Genomic DNA, 5,646 nt, shown 5'->3' with positions numbered 1-5,646 from the left:
GGTGCAGCCACTCTGGAAAACAGTATGGAGGTTCCTCAAAAAGTTGAAAGTAGAGCTACCCTACGACCCAGCAATTGCACTACTGGGTATTTACCCCAAAGATACAAATGTAGTGATCCAAAGGGGCACCTGCACCCCAATGTTAATAGCAGCACTGGGTGTTATGCACAAACAATGAATCATGGAACACTACATCTAAAACTAACGATGTAATGTATGGTGATTTACATAACAATAAAAAAATTAAAAAAAAAAGAAACATAGATCATGTTCTCCCTAAATCATTTTTTGTGTATTTAAGATGTATCATATTTTAAATATATTACCATTATTACATTTTCAGATATTTTATAGATAGTATGAGTGCAGTTTATGTTCCTGTGCACAAAAACATAACTGAATAGAGGGGGTCATGAGCCTAATGTTCCACCCTATTCATTAGTTTTTCAGAGGACTTGCTACGTGAAAACAACAGCAACAGCTGTAAACCAAAAAAAAAAAAAAGAAACAAACAAACAAACCACCAAATTCCAACACAGTTTGATTCCTTCCTTGACAGAGCTCCAAGGCATGCCAGCGTATAGATAACCACTTGAGTTTTTGGAAGTGACTCTAGACCATCATTTCAAAATTAGGGCAAGCCAAAGATTTTCCACTTTCATCTTCTGCTTCAGTTATTTGTGATTGTGATCAAGTCCACATATTAGTGCCTCAAGGAGGACCTTACCCCAAGGAGAGCTGCTGTTCTCTGTATCTAATAGGTTAAAGATCCAGTGGAGAATGTGATGGTGGAAATGGGTGGCTCTTTCTAGGGAGCTGAAATTGTTACTGTCCTTATGTCATGGCACAGAGGCGATTCTTTTGAGATGACCCAAAAGCCTGATGACTCCCTTGTTCTCCAGGCCATGGGGCTTCAGGGAGTGAGGCATGTTCCAGGCAAGAGAGTAGGCATGGCTAGAGCAGAGCATCACAGATGCAGTCAGCAAGAAAGCTGGGGCATTGAGATTTTTGAGTGATTCAGCAACCTGGCCAGGAGGAGGTGCCCATCCATTTCCTGCGATCCCAGAGCAGCCTGCGTGGCCCTGGAAGGCAGAAAGGCCATGCATGCATGGCCACCCCAAACAGTGAGTTCTCAGCATCCTGCGCTACACCCGACAGCCAGCAGGGGGCGACGGACTCCACCCTTTAAGAGTAGGATGGCCCACGTGAGTGTTCCTTCAGAGGGCGTTCAGCTCATCCTCAGTGAGGTAATTTCCTCAGGAACTTCCGAGGAGGCTCCTCCATGGCTTCAGGACTACGTGGGGTGGCATCAGTGTGAGGAGAATACTCCCCTGCGCGCGCCACAGTGGCTAAGGAGGGGGCTGGGCCGCCACTTGTCCCAGAGGATTTTCTTCAGAGCCTGCCTTTTTTGGACTAGTCCCATGTGGATTATTTTCTGCTTTTTCAGGTAATACCTTAACACTAGTTATTTTTACAACAGGATCTGTTCTTTAAGGGACGTGGTGGGTCAAAATAATGCTCTGGGGTTTTCTTATAGATTTGGAGTTGTTTTGTGGGGAGAAACCCCTGCACAGGTTCAGAGAGAGAGAAACACGTGGATGATGATGATGATGATGATGATGAAAGGAATATACAAGATACCAGGACCTTCCAGTCCAATGAGCTGAGGGACATGGGATGTACCTGGCAGAGATGTATGGAATCCACAGGCCTAAGGGTAAAAGTGTAAAACTACATACCTCCCTAAATTAATTTTTAATGGTTAATTTTTCCTATAATGGGAAAGTATTTAAAAATATATTTGTTCAAAAGATTTTATTTATGTATTTGACAGAGAGAGGGAGGGAGAAAGAGCACAAGTAGGGGAAGGGACAGAGGGAGAGAGAGAAGCCAGCTCTCCGCTGAGCAGGGAGCCTGATGCGGTGCTCCATCCCAGGGCTCCAGGATCATGACCTGAGCTGGAGGCAGACGCTCCACCGACTGAGCCACCCAGGTGCCCCAGAAGTATTTTATTTTATTTTATTTTATTATTTTTTAAATATTTATTCATTTGACACAGAGAGAGCACAAGCAGGGGGAGCGGCAGGCAGAGGGAGAAGCAGACTCCTGCTGAGCAGGGAGCCCGATGCGGGACTCGATCCCAGGACGCTGGGATCATGACCGGAGCTGAAAGCAGACGCTTAACCGACTGAGCCACCCAGGCACCCGCCCCAGAAGTATTTTAAATATATTGAAAAAGTAAGTAGTAGGTGTATTAAAAGATGTTATTTTAAGATACGATATTTCAAGTATGTCAAAAGCAGAATTTGTTATAATTTTACTTTCTTGGCTTTAAGGGAAGACAAGTTATCAGTATTTAAAATATACTTCTTAGCTTGTTTTCAAAAGAGAGTATTAGTATTTTGTATGTTTGACATTTTCTCATAATATAGTGGCGACCTTAAATATTTTTAAATATTAGCTCTTTAAACATCTTTGCAGGACTCCAATGTGACTAGCATGGTTAAAAAGTAATAATAAATCCAGGCCACTAGCATAGTTTTATAATAATGTACTAAGAAAATATCATGAATCAGTTTTAGAGGATCAAAACATAATGGTGATTTTTAATATACTAACACCTGCCTGCTGTTTAAAACCATTTAAGATGAAATATATCAAAACTTAAACCTTTAGAATATTAAAGAGCCAAGACAGTGACTGCTTTTTGTTAATTATATATAATAATTCATTGCAAATCGAATTTTCTCCCATTAAAAATTCAAAATCTGAAGGCATTTGTTTTAATTTTGTGGATCTCCATCCAAAAGTGAAAATATATAGTCTAATTTTTTATTATAAGCCACTTTCCCATAAGAATTGATATTTTTATCCATAGATTCTTCATTGCCTATGTCGTTACTTCTCCCTTTTATTTTCTAAATCAGAAAGTCTGTTCCTATGTGTTGTTAAAAGCGTCCCGTTCCCTTGGACAAATACCCACTAAGTAGTGCAATTGCTGGATGGTAGGGTAGTTCCAATTTTAACTTCTTGAGGAATCTCCATACTGTTTTCCAGAGTGGCTGCACCAGTTTGCATTCCCACCAACAGTGTAAGAGAGTTCCCCTTTCTCTGCATGCTCCCCAACCCTGGCTGTTTCTTGTGTTGTTAATTTTAGCCATTCTGATAGGTGTGAGGTGGTATCTCATTGTGGTTTTGATTTGCATTTCCCTGATGATGAGTGATGTTGAGCATCTTTTCTCGTGTCTGCTAGCTATCTGGATGTCTCCTTTGGAAAAGTGGCTATTCACGTCTTCTGCCCATTTCTTAACTGGATTATTTGTGTTTTGGGGGTTGAGGTTGGTATGTTCTTTATAACTAACTCTTTCTCAGATATGGCATTTGCCAATATCTTCTCCCATTCCGTAGGTTGCCTCTTAGTTTTCTTGATTGTTTCTTTCCCTGTGCAGAAGTGTTTTATCTTGATGAAGTCCCAATAATTCATTTTTTTGCTTTTGTTTCCATTGCCTTTGAAGACAAGCCTAGCAAGAAGTTGCTGCGGCCGAGGTCAAAGATGCTGCCGCCTGTGTTCTCCTCTAGGCTCTTGATGGTTTTCTGTCTCCCATGTAGGTCTTTTATCCATTTGGAATTTATTTTTATGTATGGTGTAAGAAAATGGTCCAGTTTCATTCTTCTGCATGTGGCTGTCCAGTTTTCCCAACATCGTTTGTGGAAGAGACTGTCTTTTCCCCATTGGATATTCTTTCCTGCTTTGTTGAAGAATAGTTGGCCATAGAGTTGAGGGTCCATTCTGTTCCACTGATCTGTGTCTGGTTTTGTGCTAGTACCATACTGTCTTGGTGACTACAGCTTGGTAATATAGCTTGAAGTCCAGAACTGTGATTCCTGCAGCTTTGGTTTTCTTTCTCAACACTCCTTTTGCTATTCAGGGTCTTTTCTGGTTCCATACAAATTTTAGAATTGTTTGTTCCAGCTCTGTGAAAAATGCTGATGGTATTTTGACAGGGATTGCATTGGATGTGTAGATTGTTCTGGATAGCATAGACATTTTAACAATATTTGTTCTTCCAATCTATGAGCATAGAATGTTTTTCCATTTCTTTGTGTCTTCCTCAGTTTCTTTCATAAGTGTTCTCTAGTTTTCAGAGTAAAGATCTTTTACCTCTTTGGTTAGCTTTATGCCTATGTATCTTATGGTTTAGGGTGCAATTGTAACTGTGATCAATTCCTTGATTTTTCTTTCTGCTACTTCATTGCTGGTGTATAGAAATGCAACAGACTTCTGTGCATTGATTTTATATCCTGCCAGTTTGCTGAATTCCTCTATCAGTTCTGGCAATTTTTTTGGTGAAGCCTTTGGGATTTTCTACTCAGAGTGTCATCTGCAAAGAGTGAAAGTTTGACTTCTTCTTTTCCAATTTGGATGCCTTTTATTTCTTTTTGTTGTCTGATTGCTGAGGCTAGGACTTCCAGTACTATGGTGAACAACAGTGGTGAGAGTAGACATCCATGTCGTTTTCCTGACCTTCCTTTTATTAATGTGTACCACGTTGATTGATTTGGGTATGTTGAACCACCCTTGCTGCCCAGGAATAAATCCCACCTGGTCGTGGTGAATAATCCTTTTAATGTACTGTTGGATCCTATTAGCTAGCGTCTTGGTGAGAATTTTTTTTTCATCCATGTTCGTCAGGGGTATTGGCCTGTATTTCTCCTTTTTGGTGGTGTCTTTGGTTTGGGGATCAAGGTAGTGCTGGCCTCATAGAATGAGTTTGGAAGTTTTCCTTCTGTTTCTATTTTTTGGAACAGCTTCAGAAGAATAGGTATTAATTCTTCTTTAAATGTTTGGTAGAATTCCCCTGGGAAGCCATCTGGCCCTGGACTCTTGTTTGTTGGGAGAGTTTTGATTACTGCTTCAATTTCTTCGCTGGTTATTGGGTCTCTTCAGATTTTCTATTTCTTCCTGTTTCAGTTTTGGTAGTTTATATGTTTCCTCCAGATTGCCTAATTTGTTGGCATGTAATTACTCATAATATGCTCTTATAATTGTTTATATTTCTGCAGCATTGGTCTTTCATTCATGATTTTATTTATTTGGGTCATTTCTCTTTTCTTTTTGAGAAGTCTGGCTTGGATTTTATCAATCTTGTTAGTTCATTCAAAGAACCAGCTCCTAGTTTTGTTGATCTGCTCTACCGTTTTTTGTTTTTTGCTTTGTTTTTATTTCTGGATCATTGATTTCTACTCTAATCTTTATTATTTCTCTTCTCCTGCAGGGTTTAGGGTTTATTTGCTCTTCTTTGTCCAGCTCCTTTAGGTGTAAGGTTAGCTTGTGTGTTTGAAACTTTTCTTGTTTCTTGAGAAAGGCCTGTATTGCTCTATACTTCCCTCTTAGGTCTGCCTTTGTTGCACCCCAAAGGTTCCGAACTGTCGTGTTTTCATTTTCATTTGCTTCCATGTATTCTTTTAATTCTTCTTTAATTTCTGGTTGACCCATGCATTCTTTAGTAGGATGCTCTTTAACCTCCATGTATGTGTGGTCCTTCCAAATTCATTCTTGTGGTTGACTTCAAGTTTCAGAGCATTGTGGTCTGAAAATATACATGGTATGATCTCAATCTTTTTGTACCAGTTGAGTCCTGATTT

The 5,646-nt window shown here is 39.9% G+C and overlaps 1 long non-coding RNA gene across 1 annotated transcript; it reads left to right on the top strand.

Moving 5' to 3' along the window:
- The first annotated feature begins 1,261 nt into the window (after positions 1-1,261).
- On the top strand, positions 1,262-2,098 carry LOC116629441. The gene is made up of 3 exons (XR_004298744.1): positions 1,262-1,447; positions 1,538-1,717; positions 2,060-2,098. It is a non-coding gene; the product is annotated as an uncharacterized LOC116629441 (long non-coding RNA).
- The last annotated feature ends 3,548 nt before the right edge of the window (positions 2,099-5,646 follow it).

The sequence above is a fragment of the Phoca vitulina genome, unplaced genomic scaffold (assembly GCF_004348235.1).
Source record: "Phoca vitulina isolate PV1807 unplaced genomic scaffold, GSC_HSeal_1.0 scaffold905, whole genome shotgun sequence".
NCBI lineage: Eukaryota > Metazoa > Chordata > Mammalia > Carnivora > Phocidae > Phoca > Phoca vitulina.
This window is presented reverse-complemented; position numbering and strand designations above follow the sequence as displayed.